This window comes from Vigna radiata, unplaced genomic scaffold (assembly GCF_000741045.1).
Source record: "Vigna radiata var. radiata cultivar VC1973A unplaced genomic scaffold, Vradiata_ver6 scaffold_198, whole genome shotgun sequence".
Taxonomy (NCBI): Eukaryota; Viridiplantae; Streptophyta; class Magnoliopsida; order Fabales; family Fabaceae; genus Vigna; species Vigna radiata.
In genome coordinates, this window is record NW_014542192.1 from 187813 (window position 1) to 210075 (window position 22263).

At 29.2% G+C, this 22263-nt stretch overlaps 2 long non-coding RNA genes across 2 annotated transcripts; one reads left to right on the forward strand and one right to left on the reverse strand.

The window, feature by feature from the left end:
• Nucleotides 1-10131: 10131 nt before the first annotated feature.
• On the forward strand, nucleotides 10132-11680 carry LOC111240784. The gene is made up of 3 exons (XR_002666353.1): nucleotides 10132-10241; nucleotides 11045-11166; nucleotides 11265-11680. It is a non-coding gene; the product is annotated as an uncharacterized LOC111240784 (long non-coding RNA).
• A 740-nt stretch (nucleotides 11681-12420) lies between these two features.
• Nucleotides 12421-13347, reverse strand: LOC111240792. Its single transcript, XR_002666359.1, has 4 exons — nucleotides 13290-13347; nucleotides 13076-13173; nucleotides 12852-12882; nucleotides 12421-12748 (listed from the first exon to the last, which is right to left on the reverse strand). It is a non-coding gene; the product is annotated as an uncharacterized LOC111240792 (long non-coding RNA).
• Nucleotides 13348-22263: the final 8916 nt, after the last annotated feature.

Here is a 22263-nt window from a genome sequence, read left to right on the forward strand (position 1 = left end):
TTATATAATACCATTAATTCAATTTCTTGAAATTTCAAAATTTACATATAAATTGATAGTTTTTTTAAATAAACATAAATGTAAACAAATTTATAAAATTAGTATAAATAAATAAAATAAAAGAATTGTCAATTTAATCAAATAAATGTTTCATACATAATTGAATATTCATTATAATGATGATAGAAAAAAATAGCATTAACTAAATTAAAATGATATGATAACTTGAAGAGCTTATTTATTAAATGTTCATAAATTAACTAAATATCTAAACTTTTATAAAAATATTTTTTAATCTTTGTAATAATTATTTGTAAAATAAATAACTGGCTTTAAAAACTATTTAATAAATGAATTTATTACAATTTATTTTTGCAAATTATTTTAACTAATTTAATTAATTATTATGACTGCACAATGTTGCATGCTCTAAATCACATATAAATCTCATCAGCATTTATATTCAGAAAAAAGTTATTAAAAATAAACATAATAGTCTTAATGTCAAATAAAAAAAATATATAAAAATAGTTAAGCACCTAGACACATTGACAAAAGAAGTCAAAAGCGTATAAAAGAATTGAAGCTAAAAACATAAAGCTTATCATATCTAAAGTGTATTCAGATTAGCTCTCAAAAAACAAAACAATGTTTAAAACAATTTCATTGACAAAACACACTAAAAGTCTAAAACTTAAAATACGAAAAAAGCTAAACATTGTTTGTAAAGGCCAATAACAAAAGCGTTTACTCTATCTAAACGATAACATAAGCTTTACTCTATCTAAACGATATCATAAGGTAAAAAGCTACTTTGTCAGATGACGAAGTCCTTAATCAATGTTTGGTATTTTTGAAAAAAAAAAAGCTTAGTTGTCCTGAGCAAACATTAAATCACATTATATGTTCAACGTTCAAAAACAACAAAAGTGATAAGAAAAGACATATATGTTGCATGCACAATTTACTATATTCTTAGCAGATGAGCTATTTTACATGCATTCACAAANCTTCAAATCAAAATATCAAAAGTGGACGTTAGAGACAAAAGAGATTTTCACTTAATCTTCTTCACTTGAAGCTATGTCTAAAAGGACGTACAACCTAATCCAAACAAAGGACTAAAAAAGCATATCTGTTAGGACAAGTTGACTTTATACGACGACTGTTGTACACAAAGAAAGAGAAAATAATAGAATCAAGGACAAAAGCTTAGTTAAACGGACATTTATCCAAAAGCCTATAAATACAATAGCTTTCAAATGAAGAATCAAGAGAATAGCTAGAGAAAAGCATACAACGAAATATTCATCCTAAGAAGCACTCAAAAAGAAAAGGAAAAAGCTCAAGAAATAGAATACACTCGAGCTTTATTGTTATATTGCTTATTGTTTGTAGGAAAGAGAAAAGAGAGAGAAACACATGCAAGTGTTTATACTGCATTGTATGTAATTAATTACATCCTCTCTACGAGTGTAATAGTTTGAATGACTTGTAAATAATCTTTAATTGCAATTCTGAAGAGAATTAAAATATCTGTTGAACTCAGTTAAATTAAAGAAAATCTAAGCAATGTTGTTTAGTACCAGGAGTGGTTCGAGTAATTCTCCAAATCTAGGATAATAGGTGGTTATTCGATGACTGTGGAGACCAGAAGTGGTAAGAATACTCATCCAAGTCTAGGGTAACAGGTGGTTACTCGCTGACTATGAAAACCATAAGTGGTGAAAATACTCAGTGTACTCTTAAGGAGATTATAGTGGAACCCTCTACGGAGGAGACTGATGTAGCTGAGTTAGAGTGAACTAGTATAAAATATTTGTGGAATTACTTCCTCTCTTGCCTAAACACTTCTCTTACAAAACCTGTAGTTGAGTTTTTATTACTAAACGCATGAGCTTTCCAAGCTAAACGATTACTATTAAACAAAGGAAGTTCTTCTAAACTATGCAGTTAGAGCTGTCAAAACGGGTAACCCGGCTCGACCCAGCCTGGCCCACCACGGGTTGGTCACTTAGTGAGTCAACCCAACCCGACTCATTTATTAGCGAGCCAGAAAAACTTGAACCCGGCCCGACCCACCACGGGTTGGTGGGTAAACGGGTTAGCTCACTAGCTCATTTAATTATATTTTTTTAAAATAAAAAAAAAATACAAACTTTCTATAATTTTAATTTAAACAATTTTCACTCCCAAAAAATTATGTCAAAGACAATTCAAAATAATAATAAAAAGTACGATATAATCCAAATGTCATTAAAAAACAAACACAAAAAACATATAAATAAGTTTTTTATATTCATAATTTTTTGTTATTGTTGGAACCCTTGACCCTTGTTCTTGTTGTCTCCAAATTCACTAATAAAGATTTTCCTAATATCAGAACAATTCCGACAATCAATAAAAAAAAAATATTAGTAAAAAAAAAGAGAACCAGTATTCAACAACATCAACAAAAAAATTAATAGTTTAATCTGTAACATAATTTCCCAAATTCAAAGATATCAAAAAGAAATTGTTCAAATAATGTATACTCAAATTGTTTAAATAAAGTGAACAAAATCTTATACAAGCATGTCAGAATATGAAAAAATCATTTCATCTCCTCAAATCCCCAGAACAAAAAACAAATTTGAAAAAAAAAAAGAAAGAGAAGTGAGAAAACAAAATTGTGGAGAAAAGAGAAAAAAAAAGGAAGGGTGTTTTACCTGCTCCTTGAAGAATTTTAGTGAAGTGAGGGTGAGAGCACCGTCAAATGAGAGCAAGTACCGTGAGAGTGTTTTGTGAGAGCAGGGTTTACTTTTTTGGTATAAACAGTGAGTGAAGAAAGTATTTTATTTTTGAGGGTTTCATAAATAAAATAATAAATTAAAAAAATAAAATTAGGTAGGTGGGTTGGTGGGCCAACCCGGCTCACCACGGGTTCAACCCGCATGAGCCGGGTCTAAATGAGCCGGGTTGAAATCTGACCCGCATATAAGTGGGTTGTATTTTTCAAACCCAACCCGGCCCGAACCCGTGACGGGCCGGGTTGGCTCGCGGGTTGTGACTCATTTTGACGGCTCTATATGCAGTGTAAATTTTGAATGGCACGACAAAAACATTTCTTAAAACAATGTTTTATTAATAAAGCGTCTAAGCATTTAAAAGAAAATCATAAAGCTCTAGAACATGCTATATCAGAAGGGTTGCGAAATGAATTTTTCCAATAACATTATTCAATGCCTACTTCTAGTATTTTTCAAGTACTTCAACCTTGATCCATATTAGATGCTGGAATTAAAGATAGCCTTATTGGAAGCAAAGCTTGATGTGCTCCATAGAGGTGAAGTGACAACCTTAGAAATGATAAGGGATATCTTTTTCGCCATGCCAGAGTTCAGAACTCTATCACCTGAAGAATTTTTTGTTCGAGTGGCATGGTTTGGATAGCAAGCCTATTATGAAATCATAGGAAAATACTAGAGGGGAGGAGGTGGGGGTGAATGGTGTTTTTAAAATCCTTTCGGAAAGTACGTAGTGTGTAATGGTTTGTAAAAGATATATATTTTTTGAATAGGATGGTTAGACGCTGGATTTTATGAAATGCATGTATGGAAATCATTTTAAGGAGTAAGGCAATGAAGCACAAATTTTATGCCGGTTTACTCAACCTGACCTATGTTCAAATCTCCCTTAAGAAATCTTATGGGGTTCCACTAATCTTTAACAAGATCACTCAAGATTTACCTCTCTAGGTTTACAAGGAGTACTCTCACCACTTTTGATTCACCTAATCAACACGACTAGTACGAGTTTAACCACTTTATGGTATAAAAGTATTCTAACCACTTCTGGTCTCAACCCTAGATAACTTGTCTAGATTGTTTAACTCAACTGAGCTAAACACCAAATGTTTTAATTCTCTTTAAAATGTACAACACAATTAGTTTAATGAGCAAATACTGACCGATAACTCTCAAAGAGGATATGGACAATACAAAGAAATCTAAGATATTGCTAAGGTTTTTCTTTTTTTTCTAGAAAATTTAGCTTCAAATGATGTATGAGCACTATAAGCTAGTTTGAGTGTTCACGAGTTCACCATGTTATCCTTTTCTTCTCTTCAAGCTTTTGTCTATATATAGGTTTTCTTGAGAGATGACCATTAGGCAGACAGGTTGACTTCAGGTGGAGTAGGTAGTCTTCAAGTGAGAAGTGAGACTTAAGTGTACTTTATAGAGGTACAATGTCTTGTCATAGACTTTATCAAAACATCAACTATCACCATGCATAAGAGTTAAGAGGAAGACAACAATAAAAATAATATCTGTTTATGAATTTTGTTCTTTTTTCATAATTTAAATCGATGAAACGAGATAAAGAGACAGAGTTTGAATATGTAACGTTTTTATAAGAGCTACTTGAATGAAATTTCTTCATAAATCAGAGAATATTTTTTTGAAGGAAGAGTTACTACTAAATACATTTTTCATTTAAAGTTTTGTCAGTTTATTCTAATCAATTTACTTTTACTTATACATAAATGTAGATCTCTGATCTTAATATATATTTATCTGTAAAATGAAAAAAGTTCTTAAAATGGATTTCAATCTTACGTCTGCGTCATGTTTGATATATATAGATAGAGAAGGATTTAAAGTTGAAGCAACCAAAATCTCATAAATATATAAATATTTTATTTTTAAATGTTTAAACCTACTTATTCTTCTTCTCTTGATTTGGATTTGAGGACTAATAATGACAGAAAGTGAATTCTATTTGGATACAAATGCTAAGCATGCAGTGTTCTGATTCAAATTCACCACTATCTTACAGCCTTCTAATTTAAACAAATTAACATAAATCATTAATGTAGCATTGAGATGCTCAACTGGGTTATTAGTCCAAGACTGTGACCATACAAAAGATTAAAGCTGTTTTAATTACAGTGAGTTTGATTGGTATAACAGATTCATTGTCATTTTATCAATAAATGCCAAATTCATGCATGGTTAGATTCAACAGCCCAAGCAAATATGACACTTTTTTTAAGGTCTGCAGAGCTCATACATGCAGACACAAAAAATGTTATTATTATGTTAGGGACTGTTTAGACAGAAACTGATTCATGGTTTTTGGATACAAATGGCAGCCATGCATTGTTCACATTCAAATTCACCACTATGCATTACAAACTTATGAGATACAACAGCTGTAAATAAGATATGATTGGTATGCTTGTATTCAAAAGAAGAATAAAAGATAATAACTACTCTATTTATGATAATTCAATTCTTATTTTGAGTTCCAACGTCTGCTGAATCTGTATGGTCCAACACTCAGAAAATTCAATCGTTATTTTAAATTCGAACGTCAGCGTTTAGGGTTCTGTCAGATTAGGTTTTCTACTTTCTTGAACAGTTAAAAAGTAAAACAAAAATAAGTTTTTGATGAAAAATGAAGTTAATTTCCTTTAAATTCAAGTTATTTACAGCTGCATCTCTCTTTCCACCTTGGCTTTTATATATATATAGCTGTAACGCACAGTGATGAATTTGAATATAAACATTGCATGGCTGCCATTTGTATCCAAAAACTATGAATCACTTTCTGGGATATTTTCTTCTTAATTATTTCAAAAAACTCTCTCTGGGACATTGCATTCTAATTTTGTCTTCTTATATAAGTACTTTCTTGCCAGATTAGGATTCTGTCACGTTACGTATTATACTATCATCAAACCCTTCAGAGCTAAATTTATAGAGTCCAATTATAATTTGATGGCTAAACTTTTAACTGAAATCAATGCATGATACAAAAATTAAATTTTTTGTGTTATTTAACTGTATTTAGATAATTTCATGGGGAACAATTGTTCCAATTATAATAATGTAATGTTTTTGCTGTGAAAGATAAAATCTTTATTTGATTAGCAGCAGCCATTGATTTTTGAGGCATGCATTTGCTGGATCTCTTCCTACCTGATAGAAAATCATAGAAAATTAAACAATAGAAAATATAAGTTGTGAATAAGATTGTATAAACTAACATAATGTCTAAAAAATTTGAAGTTCTAAATTCTGAGATAGATAGACTATTTTACTTTGTTTTTTCTTTTGTGAGATGAAGAAATGAAGTGATTTGTTAATGTAGTTAGATATATATGTTAAAAGAAATGGTTAAAAATAAACATAATGCTTATTACTAAATGAAAAGAAAAAATCTTAAGTAGCTGTATATGTGAAAATATATTGAGAATATAGAAGAACATAAACTAGATCCATGTTTTTCAAACATATACCAATAACATACTATGATATAATATATTAAATATAAATTTAATTTAAGAAAACTTACAGATATAAGAGCTTCCGGCATGAGAGGGAGAAAGGAAAGACATAATGAACTATATATAAGAACTTACTAATAAATAAAAAAAAAAATCTTAAAAAAAATATATTGAGAATATACAAGTTCATTACAAAAATAATAATAATAAAAACATCCTCATGCTGGTATTTCATGAAAACCTACCATCTGAAAGAGGAATTTTCGGCTTTTTGATTTCCAACCAAAATATAAAAATGAAGACCTAATGAAATGAAGCGGAGGGGAGGCAATGAGGTGTGAGATTTTAGGGTTTCAAGTTATCTTTATATAGCCGAACATGAGGCCCACTATCTCTTCAATTATTTATGTAATTCTAGAAATTTTATCATTATTTAATTATTTTTGTTAAATATCAAGATTTTGAGTATCAAAGCCATCAGAAAAAAATTTACTTAAGTATTAATTTAGTCAAATAAATGTTTCCTACTAAATTTAAACTTAAGTCATTTTAAATTGTTTATATAAGTTAAGATCTTTGAAGTTATAATATTGGATTCTAAATTTTGTTAGATGTTACAATAATAATTATAATCTATAAACTAAATCTAATGTGGGTATGTAAAAGCTATAGGAAGAATTGAAAGAGAAAAAAAAAACAAAAGATATATCTTTATAGAAGAGATATACTTTAATTCAAGAATTTTAATTTATATAGAAATTAGAGGAACAAAATTAACAAAATCAGTAATTAAAATAATAATAATTCCTTGAAAATTAATTATGGATTTGATATTTAATTGCCTTTACACTCAAATTTTTCATATTATCTTTTTGTCAAACCATTTAAATCTAAATTTACTTATTAAGCTGATTATACTCTTTCCATCAATATATATATATATATATATATATATATATATATATATATATATATATATATATATATATATATATATATATATAATTTNGTATGAAACATTTATTTGACTAATTGGTAATTTTTTCTTTAAGTAAAATTTTATTTAATTTATACCAATTTTACAAAGTTGTTTATATATTATGATGCATATTTTACAATAGGTTTAATAGGTTTGGAGGTCCCTGTATTTGGGGGTTTGTTTCAATTGGGTCCTCCAATTTTGAAAGTGATCAATTAGGTCCCTAATTTTGTCAATTTGAATCAATAAAAGTTAAATGCAGTTAACGTGAAGTTTTTGAACATGTGACACGCTGACGCTTCCAAATGACACCGTTTCAAGTGCATAGGTGGATTATAAAAGAGTGAAATCCCTTTTAATTTAGGGAGTTCACCTTCAAATATACCCTTTTAATTTAGGGATTTCATCCTTTTATAATCCACCTATGCACTTGAAACGATGCCATCTGGAAGCGTCAGCGTGCCACATGTTCAAAAACTTCAGGGCGTTAACTGCATTTAACAGAAAGGCTTTAATTGATTCAAATTGACAAAATTAGGGACCTAATTGATTACTTTAAAAATTGGAGGACCCAATTGAAACAAAACTTCAAATATAAAGACCTCCAAACCTATTAAACCTTTACAATATTATGATTGTATGTCTATTTTCATGTTTTAAAAAAAATTAAATTACTGGTTTTATTTAATAAAAATAATTAAATAATGATAGAGTTTTTACAACCACAGGCTTGAATAGACAGGTGAGCCTATAAACTTCACCCGAAACCCTAAAAACTTACACCGCTCCCTTGTTAACTACACAAAACACAAGTGCACATTCTGATTGTGAAAGAATAACTCTTTGCTTTTTATAAGCCTTTACATTCACAAGATAAAAAAATATGTAACTAATGGATTGTCTTTGTAGTATTTGACATCCTATTGTGAAAGGATGAAAATCTATTATAACTAATATAAAAGTTAAAAGTTTCATCATTTCATAATATATATTTTATAAAGCTATGAGTACAAGCCATTAGTCACATGTTTTATATAATTAAATTTTAATATATCTTATTAATATATGAGATTTTATACATTAAAATATTTCAACTGATACCATAAATGATTAAGAACATTATCAATCTTCACTGTACAAAAATTTATTTATATCTAAAATCAAAGAATTATGCTGCTAATTAAGTGAATATTCCATCTTTCACAGTAAAGACAATACATAACGTAGAAAAACTCATGTTAGCATCCAAGTTTAATGTAATGTAACACAATGATCTACGTGAGAAAATATATAAAAGCATTGCTTTCAAATATTAAAGAAATGTCATTAAACAAATATCTCTTAAAAAGAGATAAGTGTATTTGTCATAATAATATTAATAAATTATTCACTGTATTAAAACTTAACATTTATAAAATAAACATTTCATTATCTGCTGTTTGACTTGGATGCTAATATAATAAGGTAATGAGATTTTGTATAATATGTAATGTCTTTGCTGTGAAAGATCAAATGTATATTTCATTAGCTGCTTAATATCATATAAGAAAATTCCATATATATTTGATGTATATCAAATTTTTCATTATCTTATTTATTCATATATAAAAAAAGTAAAATAGCTGATTAATGTACTTATAAACAGTTCATGTTATTGTGGAAATAGATAAGAAGAGATGCAATATTGTGGGGGAGATAACAACTTAGTTGCATTATCATCATATGATTCACCAAAGTTATTTTTTAACATTGCTTAGTATATATGAGAAACTCACTTTGTTTAATATTGTGAATTGAGTAAGTTTTTTCTGTGTAGTTGGTACATTAAGTTACATGCATGTGTTAATTAATTTGAGAGTGTAATTTGTTCTTATTTTATGTTTTGTTGACCTTGCAACCTATTCTTTAAAGCTACTTGCATTAATGAAATTTGATGATATTTTAATCAATTTAATACTTTTTTATATTAATATTATAGATTTTGTTAGATATATTACTATTCATAGTTACATGTATTATTAAATATATTGGTTATTAATTGAATTTAATCAATAATTAGTTGATCCATTTACCTGACTAATGAATTGTGTTTGTAATTTTGAAAATCCTATAAGAGAGGATGAAGATCTATTATTACTAATCCAATGCTTAAAAGTTTATCCTTTTATAGTAGTATATTTTACAAAATTAGAAGCAAAACCCATTTGTAACATGTTTCGATTCAAATTATTGTAAGATCAATAAACATAATAGATGGTAGGCATGAATAGAATAGGTTTCCAGAATAACAAAACTTAAAATAATGATATATTACACTCTCAAATGGATTAATGTATGAATGTCCTTTAAAGAACTAATATTAGAATGCAATTAAGAGGGTGAGTTAGAATGTAAATTCTTCTGACAGCAATTTGATTGAAACATCATCTAAGACCACACTCTCCTTCAAGATTCGATCTGAAATATAATGCAACATGCTGCCTTCGGCAATTTTATATGTTCATTCAAAGAACTCAATATATGGCTACAATGTATTTATATGTATCTTACAATTTCAATGTATTCGGTTCTTATTTGTTGGCAAGATGACGTGTAATAGTTTATATTTGATTAAATTAATAATAACAATATTATAGATGTGATTTATTATTTGTTTGTAAAGTTTTATGTTTTATTGTGAAAATTGGGATGCAACAAAAGCATCAATGCATTGCTATCTCATCAGACACTGTCTTACAAATGGCAGCCATGCAATGTTGAGATTCAAATTCAGTACTGTGCGTTATAGTTTTCTAACGTTTTATACAAAAAAAGCCAAATACAACAGCTGTAAATAAGTGTAATTTGAAGGAAATTATCTTAAAAATCTATGCCACTGTTATTTCTCTGTGGTTTTGAAAAGTGTTGTGTGGCTATAAATACATGGAACATTGCATTAAACCAAGAAATATATCTTACAGATAAAGATTTTGTTGAAGTTCAATGTCAGAGGTTTGCTCTTTCATCTTAGACGAGTGAATTTATTTCTGATGATGCCTTTAGTTTATGTTTCTTTTGCTTTTGTGAATGTTTCTTCCTTTCATTTTCAAAAACCCTTGTTGGGATTCCCTTCCCTTATATTCATACATTTCTATATATCAGATTAAACTTAGAAAATCTGTTATCAACTGCAATATACATAAACTGAATGATTTTGGTCACATCTTTCTCCTTTTTTCTTCCAAAAAATCTTCTTTTGTTTTTGGGTGTAGACTTCTTTGTATTGTAAATTGAATCATTTACTTTCATTTTCAGAAAATGAGTTTTTCATTCTTAAACAAACCATTTTAAATTTATTCATAGTTTCTGATAATAAAACATACACCCTTGATTTGTGTTACCGTAATCCAGTCAAAATGAATGACTTTAACATTTCTTACTGTCATTGATGTTAAACTCATGTACAGTTTGAAATCATGGCGTTCATTCGAGAATATAACGACACACCAATCAATATGGTTTGGGAGGTCATGGAAAGACAAGATGTGTTTTTTCTTTATTTTCTATTGTATTTTTTGTTCAGTTTCAAGATGTGTTTATCATCTTCCTAAGTTAATAATATTAGTAATTTGTTGCTTATCGTGATAGAGTTAAACAAACACAATTTTCATTATGATTAATATGTGGATGTAAAATTGATCAATACATTGTAACATAGAAACATAAAACGAAGGCATCCTTTACGTATTAAAAAACTGTTGCAGAGAGATGTTACTCAGAACTAATATTTTTTATATTTGTGATTTTACAAACAGGTAAGAAAAAAATGCAAGAAATTTGTGCAAGTATGTTATCTCAATGCATCAAAATCAAGGGACGATGCTGCTAATCAAATATCTTTCACAGCAAAAACATTACAATATGAGAATCATGAGAGGTAAGAAATTTTATCCTTTTACACATAAATGTCAAATTAGATATTGAGAAGCTCGTGCATGGAAGTAACTGTGTAGCACTTTCTTTCTTTTTTTTAAGGTGATGCTGCTCTTAGCCTTCTGCATAAAGGCAGAACTCATGCATGGAGTCGGCAAAAACATAAAGTAGGATTTTTTTCACAGATACAGCATCTTCATTCTATGTCAGAAGTTAGTGAAAGAAATCCAAGACAGACTAGTTTATTGAAAACGAAAAAACTTTGGCTGGTCTAATTCCCTTCCTTCTTTCTTGGTTAAGGCATCTATCAGAAACCTAATATTACAATTTAGCTAATTCAGCATCTCAATGTTACATTAATGTGTTCATGTTTGTCTTTGGTAAAGAAAGTAAATGTATTACGTTCTATATGTAAATTCATTGGATATCCATATGCCACACAATTCACTGTATTCTGTCTCATAAGAGAGATTATATAGAGAATTTAGTTCTTGGAATCTATTATTATCGTTTTAAATAATTATTGGTATTGTATATATTTCTAAGTCTTTTTATATAGTCTAATGTGTTTGTAAACTCCCTTTCTTTTTTCTGGTTTTATTCTTCTAACCATTTCTGCAGATTCAAATTCACCACTGTGCGTTACAGTCTTGTAACTTTTTATACATAAAAGATAAAGTGGACACTGAGATACAATGGCTGTAAATAATTTAATTTAAAGGAAATTATATTAAAATCTATACCACTGTTATTTCAAAATTTTCATTTTTCATTAAAACCTTGCTTTTAAAACATTAAAGCTGTAGCATCTGTACTGTGTCAGATCTAACAACATGCATTGGTTTCCATGTAACAACATCATTAGGATATCCATATGGCACACATTTCAAAGTATTTGTAATACAAAAAATTATAGCTTATTTACAATAACATTATACAATATTTTCTCTATTTTATTTTGTTGAAGTTGAATACGTTATAGGATAAACTCTTTTTTTTAATCTACCATCTTAGTGTTGATAAACCCACACAAATTACATTAAGATTAAAAAAAAAATTATTTAACGCCCGCACCAGTACAACAAGGGCCATAAGCTATTCTAGAGTTTACTCAAAGGTTATCAAATCTTAATCTGTCGGGCCATAGTATAATGTAAAATTGTAACTAAAAATTGAAAATTGGTATAATAAATTTTTTAACATAAGATATGGTTGATATGCTTGTATTCAAAAGAAAAATAAAAGATAATAAGCACTCTATTTGTGATAATTCAATTGCTATTTTGAATTCCAACATCTGCGTATACAATTAAATATTACTATCCAACTATAATAGAGAGACATACAGGCAAAACTCTCATTTTTAAAACTTGGATCATTCCTAATTCTACCAATTCCCTATAGTAAATAAAAGCAGTTCTAAATAAATATACTCTTTAACTCTTCCACTTTACACTTATTTATACCAACAAATAAAAAAATAATAATCTCTAGTTCTTCAATTCTACCCTTGTTCATACCTACAAATAAAAAAAATAAAGCTTGCATTTTATTCCGTAGAGCTGAAGGGCCTCAGGTTGAACTACCTTCATTTATTTATGCATGAATATGAAAACATGTGATTAAGTTAGTATAAATCTAAATAAATATTAAGATGCATAATTTTGTTGAAAGAATCAAAATACATACCTCCTTAAAGATACTGAGACCTGCTCTGATACTGTAGAAATTCAAGTAATCAAATTAATATCATATAACAATATCTGACTTTGGATGAACAAGTTATCTTCTAATAGTAAAAATAAAAATAAAATCCTCAAAATGTCAAAATTTTATGATATGATTACAAAAAATCAAAAAATATATACTCAAAATTTCTTTAAATTTAAAATGTAATGTTTTTATATGCTAACCTGATGTACTGTAATGTTTTTGCTGTGAAAGATAAAATGTTTATTTGATTAGCAGCCGCCATTGATTTTTGATGCTGTTTTGTTGGATCTCTTTTTACCTGATAGCAAAATCACAGAACAATAAAATAGATCCATGTTTTTCAAACAGATACCAATAACATAGTATGATGTAATATATTAAATAAGAACATGCTCTTATTTTATGAGAACTTACCATTTGGACAGAGGAGCTTTCTGCTTTTAGGCTTTCGACAAAAATGAGATTAAAAAAGGGAAGACAGAGGAAAGCGGAGGCAACGAGGTGTGAGACTTTAGGTTTTACGTTACCTTTATATAGCCGAACATGAGATCCGATTGTGTGTAATTGTAAAAGTTTTATTATTATTTAATTATTTCTGTTAAATAAAATCAATAAGTTAATTTCTTAAAAAAAGAAAATAGATATAAAATATTCATGATCTTGTAAAATATGCATCATAATATATGAACAACTTATAAAACCAGAATAAATTAAATAAAATTTTTCTCAATAAAAAATTATTAATTTAGTCAACTTAATTCAATATTCATTAATAGAATTATATATATATATATATATATATAATAATAATAATAATAATAATTGAAAAGAAAGTATAATCAACTTAATTAAAATAGTATTATAACTTCAAGAGATTCTTTATTATTATTAATAAATTAATTATTTAATTTCTATAAAAAATAATTTTAGGGTTTGTAAAACACTAAAAAAAATATTTAAATAACAATAAAGATAAAAAAATAATTATGTCGCCACCATATAAACTAATGTGTGACTTCTACAATAAAAAAAAATCTTTAATTTAACAGTTGGTGTATTTTTTTTATATAAACAATATATTGCTTTTAATGATTTTTTTTTTTCATAGGAAGCAATTCAAGATTAAGTTTTTATTTTATATAATTTAAGAGAAGTCGGTAAGAATATAGAAGTGTAACCTGTGAACAATATAATAAAATATCTTTTATTATATTTAATTTATTTTTCGTTCACAATCTCTTTATTTGAATAAGATACATATTTTTCATCCTTTCTTTTCTTATAACATGATATCAGACCTATGATTAGAGTTTATCCTAGCGAATTTTAAGTGGACATTTCTGTTTCTATCCATTGTCGGGCTGCTATTGGACCACCCAATTTCTACTATAACGCACAAGATGTTTATATCTCGGCGTGAAGGGGGGTGTTGGAAGTACGGATGGCAACGGGTCGGGTTCGGGTCGGATAGTGTGATACCCGACCCGCTACCCGCCAGATATTCGCCTAAAAAAAATCCACGGAATTTTTTCAACCTGCACGTTGGATATTTTTTAAATTTTTAAATGAAATCCAAATTAAATTGCAAAAAAAAAAATACAAATAATATTTAAAAAATATATCCAAATAAATTCAATGGATAAGTAAATAAAAGTTAAAACATAAATTCAACTTTTTTAGCGGATAACGGGTATCCGCGGGTCGGATAGTGTAGTACCCGAACCCGACCCGATTATAAACGGGTATTAAAATATTCGCTACCCGCGGGTAACAGGTAGTAATTATTCGCGGATAATAAGTATCCGTTTCAGATTTTATCCGTGGATATCTGCAGGCACGAATTTTTTTGCCATCCCTAGTTGGAAGTCTCTCATCGATTAGAGATAATGCCAAATTATAATATATAAGTGAGGTGCAAACCTTACCTTACAAGCCGATTTTGTAGGGTTGAGTTAGGCTTAAAACTCACTTTCTAATAACCAATTCTGTTAATGCCAAGATCGTCATCTTCTTCCTCTCGTTCTTAGCTTTCCTACAATTTCTTATCCTTTTATGGCTACTCCCTCTATTACTCTCGCATCGTTATGTTTTACGTTTTGACTTTTTTTCTAGAGTTTTCAATGAGAAACAATTGGGTGCTTTAATGACTCGTAGCCCTGGATTGATTTTTGAGGAATCTGGAGGAGTTTTCGGAGATTTGGGTCGTGAAATTTTTGTTCAATTTGAGGTTGTGAAATTCAATGGCTTCTGCAGTTGTTTCTTTTTCTAATAATTCTCATGCGCACTCACATTTCTCAACTATGGGAATTTCTCAAGAGCAAATTCATGGTCTATTGGCACTTCTTCCTCAATCTAATCCCACAGTCACACATTCTACCAGTCTAGTGACTTCTCATAATGTTTCCACTTCTTCTTAGGATCAAGGTATTATCTATTCCTAATGCATTCTAGACACAGGTGCTGCTGATCATATATCCAGTTCTTTGTCTCATTTTTCTGGCACTATTTCTCTTGGCCCACACCTTACTCTACATAATGTCTTGTTTGTTCCTAATTTTTCAGTCAATCTTATTTCGGTCACAAAGTTAACTAAATCTCTATCTTGTAAAATTACCATTTCTGAATTTTCATGTGAAATACACGACAAGTCAACCCTGGAGATAATTGGGAAAGATGAAGAAAAAGATGGCTTGTATGTCATGATAGTTCCTGCATTCACACCCCTTGGTTCACCAACTTTTATTACTGCTAAGAATTTTATTGCTTGTTCTACAATAAGACATAACTGTATAGATATTTGGCACTCTAGACTAGGGAATCCTTCTTCTTCTTGTTATACCAAATTGCGCACCATGTATGCCACTTTTCCTGATACAAAATACACTCATTGTGATACTTGTCACTATTCTAAGCAAAGAAAATTGCCTTTTCAATTAAGTACTACTATTTCAAAAGCTCCTTTTGATTTAATTCATGTTGCTATTTGGGGTCCCTATTGTACTTCTTCTATTGATGGTTTCAAATATTTCTTAACTATAGTGGATATGTCTAGATTCACATGGATTAAATTGATGGACAATAAGTCTGATACAAGATCACAACTTATTGGCTTTGTTTCTTATAACAAAACTCAATTTGGCATTGACGTATAAGTTGTTAGATCAGATAATGGTAAATATTTTGCAATGGCAGATTTTTATAGACAAAAAGGGATACAAATCTTGTGTTGAAACACCTCAACAAAATGGAGTTATTGAGAGAAAACATCAACACATTCTCAAAGTTACTAGATCTTTAATGTTTCGATCCCATTTGCCCATAATTTTCCGGTCATTTGTTGTTCGTTATACTGTGCAACTCATTAATATTTTACCTTCCAAAATTTTGGCATATTTTTCTCCATCTCAACTGTTACACAATCTTAAACCTTACATTACTTACTTACGAGTTTTTGGATCACTTTGCTATGCTTCAACTCTTCAAGCTCATAGAACAAAATCTCTTCCTCGTGCAAGATAATGTGTTTTACTTGGTTTTAAAAAATGAGTGAAAGGCTACCTTTTGTTAGATTTCAACTCAAGCAAAACTTTTCTATCAAGAAATGTAGTATTTTATGAAAACATATTTTCTTTTCTTACTAGTGACAAACACTCACCTACTGATACACAAAATTCAAATTCCTTAGATTTTGTCACCAAAATAATTTCCTCTCCATCACCTCTTTTCTCATAAGCTATTGATCAACCCTCTTTACCACCTATATCTCCTCCTTCTATTGTTTCAAACCCTTTTATTTTTTCTTCTCAACCTATTTCTGTTGAACCTGCCACTACTACTCCACAAAGGAAATCAACCAGACCAAAACATAAACCATCTTATCTGTAGGACTATCATTGCAACATGTTATCTACTTCTTCCGCCACTCAGTCATCCATGGGTACCTTATATCCTATCTCTTCATATCTCTCATATGATGCATTATCATCTATTCATAAATCATATTCCTTAATTTTTTCCAAGTCAATGAACCTAAAACCTATAACCAAGCCATCAAACATGATTGTTGGAGAAATGCCATGGATCAAAAATTACAAATTTAAAAAATACAAAAACTTGGGTTTTGACTAATCTACCTTATGGAAAGCAACCTATCGGATGTAAATGGGTATACAAAATAAAGAGGCATGCTGATGGGAGTACTGAACGATAAATTGCAAGGTTAGTAACCAAAGGCTACACACAAAGAAAATGGTTAAATTACTTTGAGACTTTTTCTCGTGTTGTCAAATTCACAACAGTAATATTGGTTCTGGCTTTAGCAACTTTCAAACATTGGTATTTACATCAACTAGATGTAAATAATGCTCTTTTACATGAGGATCTGATGAAGAGGTATAGGTAAGGCTGGGCATAGTTCAATGAACTGTACTGTAACTACAATTAACCATACTATATTATACTTAAAAATACTAAACTTGTTTTAACTAAAAACTAATTAAACTATTTTATAGTACAGTTAAAAGAAATTGAACTTTACATAGTTTTAGTATGGTTAACTAAAACCGCACATATTTTTCTTTTAATAAAAAATTTCACCCCAAGTTGAAAACCTTCGAAGCTAGGTTTCGAGAGGCTGAGAAAAATGCGAAGAGAATTTCGTTCTTCCTTTCCAAAAATGCAGATTTAATGTATCAAACTACAGGATTGAAGCTGCAAAAGGGGTTGAGTGAGGGGCGCGAACCCTCTAACCCCAACCCTACCCTTTTTCGAGTTTGTGGGTTCTGCCGGAGGACTTCGACGATCTTGAAGAGGATGACAATGACGAAGAAGAAGCACCACATGGACCCTCTAAACCCGTGATTAGATGATGAGCAGTGGCAGATTAGGTCTGGTATTGGCCAAGATTGCACCCTTGATTACGAGGTATATATATACCGCTCATACCTCTTTATTCTTTTCCCCTGATAATATGTTATCATGAGCGCACATTATACAGTTCTAATTTTAACTCAACCAATTTTATGATGAAAATTGCTTCTTCTATTTTCCCTTTTGAAAAAAAAAATCATTTAGACCTACGATGAAGGAAAGCTTTTTCCTTTTAATTTGAGCTTATTATCCCTATTTTTTGTGCGTGAGGAAATTGTGTAGGAAGAAGATTTAAATATATTGAAGAGTATGTTACTGTTACCACTTAGTCCCCCATGGGTTCAGACTAAGATTTTATACTTAAATTTCATATATAATGAAACACATGGATCGAATCGGATGGGGTTGTTTCATTTTAGTCAAATGGTTTTGTGTTTGAACCCATGGTATGTGTTAGAAGTGGGTTTTAGGCCTAACTCAACCCTACAAAATCGGCTTGTAAGGTGAGGTTTGCACCTCACTTATATATTATAATTTGGCCTTATCTCTAGTTGATGTGGGACTTCCAACACACCCCCTTCACGCCGCGGTATAGACATCTCGTGCATGATAGTAGAAATTGGGAGGTCCAATAGCGGCCCGACAACGGGTGGAATAGAAAGAGAAATGCCCACTTAGAACTCGCTAGGATAGGCTTTAACCATGACTCTGATACCATGTTAGAAGTGGGTTTTAGGCCTAACTCAACCCTACAAAACCGGCTTGTAAGGTGAGGTTTGCACCTCACTTATATATTATAATTTGGCCTTATCTCTAGTCGATGTGGGACTTCCAACAGTATGCTTGCCTGTATTGTAGTCCTACCCGGTTCTATCTTATGATCCTTGTGTTGCCCGTTAGTTGCAGAATCCTTCAATTTTTTTTGGCTGTTGAAACTTTCATATGGTTGATCAGCACAATTTTTTTTTTAGTTGTGATCAGTGATTTTTGTGTTTGAAGTATATTTCTCCAACCTATATGGTATGTTCTTTAAGTGTAAATTTTTGTTTACAGTAATTTTTCAGCATTACTGCCTGCTTCTGCATCGCATGGTAGCTATTTCAATTTTTGTGATGCTTGGTTAAAATTTGCAACATGTGCTGGAGCATGGCAAACCTTTTGAACGTTCAACTATAATCAAAGAGTTAACTGTGCAAACAGTGCAAATGAGCCACTAGAAGTTGCAAGGAAGAATAATTGATGTGATTTTTGATTGGAGTTTTTAGTTCAGTTAAGTTAATCTGAACTAAATAGTTCAGTTTAGTTACTTTGAACTATTTTTTTAGTTCGGTGCAATTTTTTTGAACTAGTTTATAGTTAACTATAAACTTCTATAGTACAATGCACTACAGTGTAGTTTGTCCACCTCTAGGTATAGGAAGAAATCTCTTAATCAACATCTAAAACACATAATTGTTGAAACTCAAGCCACCATCTTGAAGGAGTGCTCTTAGATGATGTTTCAATTAGTGTTAGAATTTACATTCTAAGTCACCTTGTTAAATGTGAATTCAATTAATTGCATTGTGATATTAGTACATTAAAAGAAATTTATACATTAATTGATTTGAGAGTGTAATATATCATTATTTCAAGTTTTGTTATTCTCTACACCTACTTTATTCATGGCTACATGTATTGTGTTTATTGATGTACTATGTTATGTTGTTTGATGTATCTTTATCCACAATTACATGCACAAATTACACATATCAAATAAATATTATGATTAATTAAATCTAAAGTGTGTAAAGTTTATAATCATTTGAGTCTAAGCATGTGAGTAATGGGCCTTGCTTGTAAAAAATACCATAAAAAGGATGAACTTTTAAGCATTGCACTAGAAATAATATATTTCATCCTTTCATGGGATTTTCAAAATTACAAATACAATTCATTAGGTTAAATTTAATTAATAAAGAATTCTAACCAATAGTAATAATAAGTAACCATGAATAATAATATATCTAATATAATTCATAATATTAATATAAAAAATTATTAAATTGATTAAAATAATTATCAAATNTCATTAATGCAAATAGTTGTAAAAAATAGGTTGTAATAACAACAAANCATAAAATAAAAACAAATTACATTCTCATATTAACTAACACATGCATTTAATTTAATGCACTAACTACAAAGAAAAACTTAATCCATTCACAAAACAAAGTGAGTTTCTCATATATAAGAAGGAATGTTAGAAAATAACTTTNGTAAGTTATGATGATAATGCAACTATAAGTTGTTATCTCTTCCATAATATTGCATCACTTCTTACATATTTACGAGGACATGAAATTAGCTATTTTACTTTCTTTATTCAGATGAATAAATAAGATAATGCCAAATTTGACATGCATTAAATGCATATGGAATTTTCTTATCTTATCTGATATTTGATATTATGCTGCTAAAGAAATGTGCATTTGATCTTTCACAACAAAGACATCACATATTATACAAAATCTCATTACCTTATTTGATTAGCATCCAAGTTACTACAACAGAAATGTTTAGTTTATAATCCTCAAGTTTTAATTTGCTGAATAATTTATGAATATTATTATGACAAATACACTTATCTATTTTAAGTGATATTTATCCAATGACATTTGTTTAATATTTTTTAGAAAAGGAATGTTTATACATATATATTTTTTACTTTGATTATTATGTTGCATTAAGCTGGGATGTTTATGAGATTTTTTACATTATATATTATCTATATTGTGAAAGATGGAATATTCACTTGATTAGCACTATAATTTTTTGAGTTTAGATATAATATAAACTTTTATATGCATTAGTGAATATTGATGATGATCTTAATTAGTTTAATATTTTTTCTTGAAATTAATGGGACCGATTGAAATATTTTGATTTATAAAATCTATATATTAACCAAATATATTAAAATGTAATTATGTAAAACATGTGATTAATGACTTGTACTCATAGTTTTATAAAATATATTATGATATGATGAAACTTTAACTTTTATATTAGTTATAATAGATTTTCATCCTTTCACAAAAGGATTTCAAATACTAGAAAGACAATCCATTAGTTAGATATTTACATTCAATTAATTGTCAAACCTTACATGCTTAAATTTGATTAATAATAAAATCTAATCAATACATGTGACAATACATGTAACCATAAATCAAGATATTTCTAACAATATACCACATACATTAATATAATAAAAAATATTAAATAAATTAAAATATATAGTTATCAAATCTCAACAACCATTATCATAATTAACCATAATTAATAGATTTGAATAAAGGGAAAATGAAAATAAAGTACACTATCAAATCAATCAACAAATCCTTGCAACTTATATTAATTACACAAATCAATCTATTTATTCAGATCATAATATTGAATTCCAAGAAATGTTAAAAAATAATTTTAATGAAAATGCTAATATACCTAATATAACTATCTTCTTCCTCCACAGTGGTGTTATTTATTATCTGTGTGCAAAATAGTTTTTCCTGTGGACTCAATGACCTAGATTAACATCATAAAAGGAAGCTCACATAAAGTGGATCCAAAAGTCTTTAAATTAGAGAAATGAATCTGTAAAATTATAAAACTTCTTACCTATGCATGTTTGCAATATTAGAATGGTTTTTACTGTAAAAGGTGAAATGGTTGATCTGATTAACCGCGTCATCCCTCGATTTTTATCCCTTAATTTTTGATGCATTGAAATAACATACTTGCATATATGGAAGTTTCTTATATCATATTACTGAAGATTGATAATGGTCTTAATCAATTCTTTACAGCTGTTGTATCTCAGAACGTTGTAATGCACAGTGATGAATTTGAATGTGAACATTGCATGGCTGCCATTTGTATCCAAAAACCATGAATCAGTTTCTGTCCAAACAGTCCCTAACATAATAATATTAACATATTTTGTGTCTGCATGTATGAATTCTGCAGACCTTAAGAAAAGTGTCATATTTGCTTGGGCTGTTGAATCTAACCATGCATGAATTTGGCATTTATTGATAAAATGACAATGAATCTGTTATACCAATCAAACTCACTGTAATTAAAACAGCTTTAATCTTTTGTATTGTCACAGTCTTGGACTAATAACTCAATTCAGCATCTCAATGCTACATTAATGCTTTATGTTAATTTGTTTCAAAATAAATTATTAATTAATATATTTCCAAACCAAAACAGTATGAGGAATCCACCGATAATGCTGCTCTGACATAGTCCAATTAAAATTTTTGCTGCCACCAACCAAGCCATGCATGAAGGCTAATGAAACGAGAGCAGCAGCAGCATCATCATCTGTGCATTCTTCATACTCTGTCAGATAAAATGACATGCATTGGTTTCCATTTATTTAACGAGAGGTAACAGAAAATTTCTCTCCTTTCTCAAGAAACTTAGTAGAGGCAGCTATAAACATGATATTTTGGTGAAGAAAGTAAATCTA